We start from the raw sequence: 10,483 nt of genomic DNA, 5'->3' as shown, positions 1-10,483 counted from the left end.
TTGCTGCTTGCTGTTCGTTCGGTTCAACTTCAACGAACTGCGGCAAAATGTATTTTGCGCCGGAAGTGCGTCATCTAGCTTACATAAAATTCTTAACCAATAGTAACGAATTGCTGCTGCAGCGTGCTGCGCATGAAAAAGCACCTTAACAGAAAGCTAAGATCAAAGTGCTTCAAGAGAATTTGAAATCTGTACTATTTTTGTACAGATAACCTATTCTCCGTAAAGCTAACTCGGTCTACGTTCTCTGTTTTTTTACACTTTCTTAAACACGTCTGAATACACTGAATAATTATTAAAATTAAACACGTATCACTTATTACTTTATCACACGTAGCACTATTCTCACTGTTTCTCACATAAAATTCGTCGCGTTCCCGCCACTTTCCGTCAAATGGTCCTTTAAATGCCTTATATGGACATTTCAATGGGACTGACAGACACCGACAATGGAAAGAAGAAGTGAGATTGAATACAGTGCCCTGATTGGTTACGCGCCTCGGCCGCGCATGCGCACTTCATTTTAGGCTTCACAAAATCAGGAGAGTTGCGCTACTGTATATACTGTGGTGTAACACAGTGAATCATTACATCCTTATTGTTTGCCTATGTTAAACAAGGATGAAACAATTCTCTGTGTTACACAGTGTCTGATTCTGTCCTTGCTGGAAAGCAAAGCACCCATAGTCTATGGGTGTAACTGGTATCTGATAAGTTAATATTTTAATATCTAATATCTGTTCCTCCATTGTGCGCAGCCTAATGGGCCTTCTACAATAAGCCACAAATCATAAGTCATAAGCTAGAAATGGACCAATCACAGTCGTCAATTTTTAATTTTTACTTCCTATTTATGACTTATGGCTTATTGTAGAAGGCCCATTTTGCACGTTTTAAGGCTTTTCCTCACGTAACGTTCTGTAAAATTTTAGGTTTATTACATAATTTTGCCATTCTTGATCGAGCTTTGACCAATGACCAATGGGTGCTCAATTCCAATCGCAGTAGACATGTTTCGGGTGCTTTCAATTTAATATTTTTGAAAGTGTTGCTGACTTTGACCGAGCGATTGAACCCACAGAGCTTGGTGCGTGTCCGCGAATTGAGCTCGTTTTGTTCGTTTGTCCTGACGTAGGTTATTTCAGCTTGACGACGTTGTACACTCAGGTACCCAGTGTCCGTTTGGGCAACGCCATTTTCGCGGGCATTGCATTGGCTGCGTTCCGCAAAGCGCATATGCACGCATTTTATATAGTGAGTGTCACATATACTATAGGGGAATGCGCGCATATGCGCTTTGCGGAAAACAGCCATTATCCCCTTGATAGTTATTCCCCTTGATAGTTTAAAGGATTGTACATCAGTATATATTTAACTCTTACTAATGGTGACGAGGTAGTTGTCTGGATGGATGATGTATATATCTACAAGCCCACTATTCCTTCTAATATAATTGGTGTGAAAACGTGTAAAATATATCCAACAGAATGTCGACAAAGAATAGGGTTACCAACCGTACTCTTTAAAGAGTACATGTACTCTTTTCGAGGTCGGAAAACAGTGTACTCTTACTTTTCACTTATTGTACTCTTTTTTTTAAAAATGAGACAAAATTTAAAAAATTATTATTTAATATTTATAAATTTATACGAAGTTATGCTTGGTTTGTATGTACTAGGTTGTGTTAGGTATTCATATAGTCAGTTCTTATTTGAAGACTGTCTTTGTCTTAAGACGCGAATGCGGCCCTCTAATTGGTTCGTGACACCTGAAGACTGTACATATATGGTTGTTACATAAAAGATTGAGTTTTTTTTTAATTTAAATTAATTTTAATTGTCCAATTTTAATAATGTTATATGTATAAATGTAGTTACTAAAACGCAAACAAATATTACTTTTATTATATCAACATATATTTAGAAGTTACATTGCACACATGTCATTTTATTGAATATCTACCGGCAATCAATAGAAAAAACCTTTTTTTTCATTTCCCTTTTTTTTTCTTTTGGAAAATGTACTCTTTTTGGCAACCAATATACTTTTTTTCTGAGGCCTTGGGTTGGTAACCCTAACAAAGAGGATCTACTTAGGGTGCAGTCACATGGAGTCAGAAATAACGGAACGAAACAGTAAAGGTTGGATTATACTGGCCGTAATCTGTTAACTTATGCTGTAATCTGTAAAAATTGACCAATTATAATCGATTATTCCCCTCTCATTCGACTGTGATTGGTCAATTTTTACAGATTACGGCATAAGTTAACAGTTTACGGCCAGTATAAATCAACCTTAACGGAACATTGATAGAAAAGAGATACAACAATCCTATTGGCTCCCGCAATTGACTCCATGTGACTGCACCTTTACTCGAGACGTGCAAGAGGAAGGACGTATTATTAAAACTAATTTTCCTGACAAAGCTCCTTCCTTTTTTGGTTATCCTGACTCTACACGACGTTAAGCCTTGACGTTAAGCTTTCTTTTTAAAATACAATATTCCTATAGGAGGAACTAATAGAAATATCACGGAAATAACCGATTCACAAATAAGCATGATCTTAATTATATCTTCGCGAAGGCGATCTTGAATCAAATAAAAATTACTTACACAGTAAGTGATACACAGTCAACGGACAATAGTCAAAATGACTGTGTATCATTTTTATTTCACACGTATAACTTTGTAATTTCTTTTGATGTTAATTTGCTGCATTGTTTTCCATTAATTGCCAAAAAACGATCAAATTTTTTGTCTTATTCTAATGGAGATGATGTATTACCACACCTGTGCAGCCAATTGATGACCATGCTATTTTGAATTTGAATGGATATTGTTCAGATCATTGAAGATGGCTTAAATAGAAGCCGAAACGTCTGATTTATTTTTATAAGTATATTTTAATAAATAATTTTAATTCGCACGAACAACCGCAGTTTTTGACTCTCATTAGCCTGTTTATTTATTGTTATTTTCTTTTATTTCATTTCTCTTATTATACAAAAAAATACACTTCAAAGTAGATTTGTTGTATTAACTTATTTCATAAAAATGATATACGACATAAAAATGTTAAATGTTAAAAGTTAAAATTTTTTAATATTTACAATTTATTAATATTAACAAATATTAACATGAAAATTAAATGGAACGCAATTAGAAAAAGTTTGTCAATTTATATTGTTTTTATAATGTTAAAAGTTTATTTGTGTTTTTTTTTGGATTACATAGATATTAAAATTTAATAAACTCTATTAAAAAGGTAACAAAGATATTAAATAAAGATTATTTTGATTAATTGTGTTTTCTTTATATCTAACATTTTTGTTTATTTGGAGACACAATAGTTCCGTATTTAAAAAATTATCCATTTTGTATACATATTTTTTTTAAAGCAACTATGTGTTTTCTTTACACCATTTGATTTATCTCATTATTCTGTTCACAAAAGTATTAAGGTACGATAATCAAAAAGTCAACAGTTTACGAGTTATTTAACATTTTGTGCCAATATGTATCAAAATAAAATGTAAAATATCTCGAAAACTATTGGTTTTTTGGTATCTCTACCTTAATACTTTTATATGCAAAATTAGAGGAATCACGTTATCTAAAAAAAATTACATAATTCCATTTAAAAGAGTGGAGATGACCTTCATATCTTTTTAGCGCCTCCACCTAGAAAAGAAACAAGGTGACCAATACATGTTCCCCTCCGAACCAAACAATTTCTTCCTTAGACATTTTCGCGTATCATTAACGGTAACAGAGATATTGCCTTGTAGAGTTACTGGGACACCCTATATATTACGGTAGTTTCTACATTAAAATAATATATCAATTTATTATTGCTGTAATGTATTATATTAGCAAAGTTTATGTTTGTGCAGCGTACTGCGTTACGTGAATTAAAATTTCTTATTATGCAAATTTTTTCATTTTTTTTCTATCTTGCCATTTAACAACAATTTTTATTAAGTATTCGATGGAAGATTTACACTCCTCATTTTGCTTAGAGGTGTGTAATATTCTTTTTTTAGGCCTATAAAAACTAAAGTTATTTGATGAGATGATAATTTATGTTTTAAAAAGTGTAGCAATGTTTTCATAATAGAATATCTCGGATATTTATACATACACATGTATCATTGTGTAACAAAAAATTTACTGCAGACAATGCAATAGTCTACAGTAAAATTAAAAAAGCTGATAAAAATAAATGTGATCTATATTTTTCTTAAGATATATATCTTTATTTAAATATAATTTGAATTAAAACATATTCTATTACACATTGCAATGTATACAACCAGCTATTCTAGTATGCAACTTACATCTTTAAAAGTATAGATCAAAATGAAAAGGAAGCGATTATTTCCATTAATGTTTTGTTATTATAATCAGAGACGATTATGTAATGGAAGGTGTGGTATTTCGTAATTATACAATAATTATACACGTGTAGAATTCCGGATCTAAAAATCCAAAGAACATATTTAATAATAAAGAAAAACGCCGGGCTTAGAGCCAAATGTATAACAAAGGAAATTTTAATAAATAATAATAAACATCCTTACATACGGTTCGACACTGATTGGGTCATTATCAATGTTACAATAAATTACAGTTATCGTACTTTGTTTAATTACGTCAGCCTGAAAATAGACGTTATTACTACTTTAGATAAATGATTGCGAAGAATATTATTACGTCGACTCGCCATCAGAGGTCTATGGATATTCGCAATGTTTCTCGCAAGTGCTGAAATACGCGCATATCTGTATATATAGAATCTCGATTTAATAACTAAAACAGGCGTCTAAGGTAAGTTTCCAATTACATGCCTTACTGATGAGTCCAGTAGTGGAAACCGGGACGAAACGCCAACTCGTGTATATTCTTCGCAATCTTATTTTTCACAGATTTTAGATTCATCATTACTTTAACATTTACATTGTTAAATTTTAATATATGTCTTTCAACATATTATTAAAGATCTAATAAGATGCTATATAGAAGCATCAAATAATTGTTAGATGTGCTTTAGCAATTTAACTAAAAAGTGATATTACTGCGGTAGTTGTTTAGTGTTGCGTTGTAAGTCTGAAAAAATTTTCGGCACGTGATTGGGAACTACATACGCGGTATATAAAATTCACACATTATAATAAACATATAGTGATCTAGCTTTGACCGTAAATGGCTTATAATAGACCGTTAGTTATTGCGGTTTCCTTATTCTTATTAAGTTATCGTACTATTTAAAATCTATTAAATTTTTTCCATAACGCATTCTTCATATTCTTTACTATTGCGAATATATGAAAGTGGTAAGTCTAGAGTTCGTAAATAGTCAAGGCAGTAACAAAAGTAGTCTAAAACATAATTGTTAACAAAGGATAAATTAAATAGTCGAGGTAATAGTCAAGGTAATAACAATAGTAGTCTAAAATGTAATCATTAACATCAAATAAAATAACTTAAAATCTAATAATCTGTGTATTATAATATGTACCTTAATAGAAAAAATGTTCGAAATCCATGGACAAGAAATAAGAGCGCAGACAACGGAAAGAAACATATATATTTTTTAATAAAATAATATAAAACTTAAAATAAAAATATAACTTGATTAAATCAATTTTCTTGTGAATTTTGGGAAGAATTGGACAGAAATATATAATTAGATGTCAGAGAAGAGTTTCATAAATTTTTGGCCCATTCTTCTCAATTTATAAAAAATTTTATTTTCGTTTATCGAGTATTTGAGTATCGTTGACATATTTTTTTATAAAATAATTAATATAAAACTTAAAATAAAAATATAACTTGATTTAAATCAATTTTCTTGTGAAATTTGGAAAGACTTGGACAGAAATATATAATTAGATGACAGAGAAGAGTTTCATAAATTTTTGATCCATTCTTCTCAATTTACAAAAAATTTTATTTTCATTTATCGAGTATTTGAGTATCGTTAAAACATCACGCTCCATTCAGACAACATAAAAAACTATTTTCATAATTATTAACACAAAAACTTATATTCATAAATATAAATAATTAAAATTTTACTGCACGTGTTTTATTCAACTTCCTATTACACACTACTCCACTATAGAAACTTACAGTGTTGTTACATTAGCAGAAAAAGATTCAGTGCAGGAATTTTTTATTTATACTATGTATATTGTCTATGATGAGCAAATATTGAATAAGTCATCACATACTACAAAAAAAGTAACATGTGCATAATTCTCAAGGTTAATGGCAATTAAGCAAACTTGATCGTATCTGTATGCATTGATCTAATAGACTGTAGGAAATGATTATAAGATTGTATCATTGAATGACGAGTGCAAACCTAGCTCATATTAAATAATTTAAATATTGATTAGTTGTCAGGATAAAGGAAAAGGAAAAAAGAAAATAGATTTTAGATTACAACGCAGTTTGCTTGCTGGGTAGTGCCGTATTAACTCATCACAATGACAAATTAATATTTATTCTTTTTAATGTAGACTTTTGTATATCGCAATACGAGTATATATTAATCTAGAAATAGCAACTTAATTTCCGTTGGGATATGTATTTAGTAATAACAATGTTACATTTTTAATTTGGATATGTATTAGTTTAGTTTACACCCTACATTTAGGTCGCCACCTATATTCTACATCTAACCTAAACACGATAAGTCACGACGGTGTAAATAACTGTAACCTCGCTTAGGGCCATTGTCACCAAGCTTCGATTAATTTAATCGGCCGAGTTAACTTTGCAGGCTTCCAATTGAAACTGATGTCGGAGAATTAATAGTATTGTTCGTTTTATCTCTCGGGAGCTGCTCAAAGTCGCTCCGAACGAACCTAGCGTACTTGGATGTGGTCTATTTAATGCTGTAAATATCTCGAAATATACTTTGATTGATCAATTCATAAAATTTTTTCTTCTGATTGATCAACGAAGCATTTGCAGCATTAAATGGATCACATCCAAGTACGCTGGGTTTATTCAGAGCGACTCCGAGCAGCTCCCGAGAGACAAAACGAACAATACTAATGCTAGCTGAAGAGTGACAGCGAGTCTCGTTGTTTCGCTCGCTCTCGTGGTACGTAGTTCCCGCAGGTCGAAAATGGACGTTGGTGCCGCTAGTGAGAAGCATTACAGGAAAAAGGCCGCCATGGCCGCTCTCAGGTTTCTCTCTGTTTCAAGTGATATTGGTCGTTTTAAAATAATTTTGGCATTGGTCTTGTGGACCATTTTTCGTGGCTTCGGCGCCATGTTGTCGTCCACCATCTTGAAATTTAAGAAAACTAGCTTTAAGGTTTTGTAACTGAGGGTCCATGGACGCGACATTTTGGGCCTTTGAGGCAATTCTCATCCGATTTCCTTTTGAAAATATGGTTAAAAAGAAATTTTTTCCTCGAAAAAACGTGTTTTTTTGGAAAAAATTGTTTATAACTTTTTCTACATTCATTGTAAGCAAAGGATCCCGCAGGAAATGATAGGGAAATGGCTCCCAGTCGAATGTCTTGTAACTGGGGCAAATGATAGTTCAGATCATATAGATTAAAAGTGTCAATGGGCCCAAAGTCCCAAAATGGCCAGTTTTTTTCACTCTCCTTCCATACAATTCCTTCGTTTCTCTTTATCCGCTCCGTTTATCGATATCAATTATTATTACTATTACCATTGTCTCTCATTTTTATATACTATATATATATATATATATTTATTAATATACTAACTATTATGTAATTATATACCAATTATATATAGTTATATATAGACTGTATATAATGATATATAACTTAGTGCAGTTGTATATAAATTATATATAATGACAGATTATATATCTTTCCCTGGCCGTACTTCACTTAGAATGAGGTGGATCACCATTCTGCAATTTGCGAAAATTGTCAGTTTCAAACGACTGTAACTCGAAAACTGGCCATTTTGGGACTTTGGGCCCATTGACACTTTTAATCTACATGATCTGAACTATCATTTGCCCCAGTTACAAGACATTCGACTGGGACCCATTTCCCTATCATTTTCTGTGGGGTCCTTTTAACCACAGATTATGAAAGAGCGATAAATTTTACGTTAAGAATAGTATATGCCAATTTTTTTTCCTCCCTCTTTCATACGAAAAAAAGATCGTCAAAGTCAACGGCAAATTTTCGTCCGTCTGGGCGTTAATGGGTTAGGCAGGGTAAAGATCAAGGTATATGTCGTTGGGTGTAAACTAGGCTATTGTTTAAATTACTACAATAGCAAATTGGTGGTATTAAAAAGGTATGCTTTTTTCATTTTATGATAAGAGATGTTTAAATTGCCTTTTTTCTTACTCAAAGAAACATTCATTTAAAAAAAACTCAAATATTTTAATTTAAACGTATTGGTAACGTACATATTTATAAAATATGTGTTATTATTTATAATAAATTTTCATTACAGCCAAGTCTGACTCATATTGAAAATTATTGTTTAAACATAAATGTTACATAATTAAATATATATATAATTAAATTTTATAAATATCTATATGAATATGATATACAAATAACTTTAATAATATTATATATATAAACTAGTAATATACAGTTATATTCATAAGATAAAAAACTTTAATTGTAAGTAATTTTTATATGCATATAAAAATTTATATAATCAATTATAAAATAAGATTAAAACTAATCAGATAATAGAGCTACGAGCCATAATTTTATTTAATTTTTGCTTAATTCTAATATAGTTGCGTTTTTAACATTGAAAACATAGATTAATTAAAATTAACATTGAGCAATAGATTCATTAAAATTTTAATTCCATTGATTCTAGTATATTGCAAAGAATATCACGTAATGTTGGCGTTTCGTCCCGGCTTCACAATACTGGACTCATCAGTAAAGTATTGTAATGGAAGCCTACCTTAGACGCCGGTGTAAGTTATTAAATCGAGATTCTATATAAAGTGATATACGCGTATCTCAGCACTTGCGAGAATTTGCGAATATCAATAGACCTCTGATGGCGGGTCGACGTAGTAATATATTTAATTAATCTATGTTTTCAATGTTAAAAACGCAACTATATTAGAATTAAGCAAAAATTAAAGAAAATTATGGCTCGTAGCCCTACTATCTGATTAGTTTTAAATTCGTTGAGCCTTATTACAATTGAATTTTAAAATAAGATTAATTAATACTATTAAAATTATTATCATATCATTTTATCGGGTGAATGAATACAATAAAACACAATAAATAACAAATAAGAAATAAAGGCTAAGCGGTCAAGTTTAAATCTTCAGTGCAGAAACAATTCCGTGTAAATTTATATATATGTACATTATATACCACAAATCTAATTCTTTAAACTGCGCGCCGAATTTATTTTCGGTCTTAAAATGTAATTCTAGTAGAAATAGAGTAGTAATAATGTTCTAATAGGCTTTTTTATAATGATCTTTAAGCAACTTAAAATCTGTAAATAATCTTATTGCAAAGAATATTTGGCTGGAGATCGAACTAGGATCTTATGTATTCCGAGAGAAGTTTAATTAACTTTAAAATAATATCAAATATATTATTTAGAATCAACGTTTACTATTCGATTTCAAAAATGTTTTTTTTTTTAAATAAGGTTTGAAAAGTTACTTTATAAAACTAATTTATTATTGTCATTATTGTCAAAAAGTACTCTCTAAAACTTTAAAGTATTATAACTCTAAAGAATGAAATCTAATTCTTAAAAATTGAAAATTAAGCCACTTGTTTTTAAAATTAACTCAAAAATTTTCATTTTTTATAGTAAGATAGGAGTGAGATTCTATTTCAAAGAAATTGTGACTGTTGACATTTGTGATGAGTCGTTATGATCTTTTTTTCAGAGTGGCATCTAATTGTCTTGGTCATTAATTGACCAATTTAACACGGAATATATAATAGGCTTTCTACAATAAACCATTAACAATATCAAATCTTATTGGATCATAAGAGTTTAAAATCAAATATTGATGAGAACATGCTGTAACAGTCAAGCTGGATCTTAGATCAAGCGACGCGGTAGCGTCGCGACGCCAAGTGCATAAAATAAAAATATAACCGTCTGACATGATGACATGATACTTGATGTGTGTATATGTTCATGTCGATGTCAAATTCACGACGCTACCACTAGCTTTATCTCGAGTTTTCACATCTTGAAACTTCAGATTAAAATTACTCAGAATTTAAAAGCAGAATCAAAAATCTAAAAACACTTTTATTATATAATGTCATCGGTATCTTTCGATTGCGACTAGTCCGAATAAAATTGGTGCAGCCGATACCGAGATCTAGAGACCGAGTCCCGAAAAGGGTACGTTTCAGTTATGTTCAGACGTACGTGTGACACATACATATATTTTTCAATCGTACGTGTGACACATACATGTAAAGCGTTTTGTCCATTAGGCTGCTGTTCACAATG

Source organism: Cyphomyrmex costatus, unplaced genomic scaffold (genome assembly GCF_001594065.2).
Source record: "Cyphomyrmex costatus isolate MS0001 unplaced genomic scaffold, Ccosl1.0 scaffold97, whole genome shotgun sequence".
Classification (NCBI taxonomy): Eukaryota; Metazoa; Arthropoda; class Insecta; order Hymenoptera; family Formicidae; genus Cyphomyrmex; species Cyphomyrmex costatus.
The sequence above is the reverse complement of the archived record's forward strand: the minus strand, read 5'-3'. Positions refer to the sequence as shown.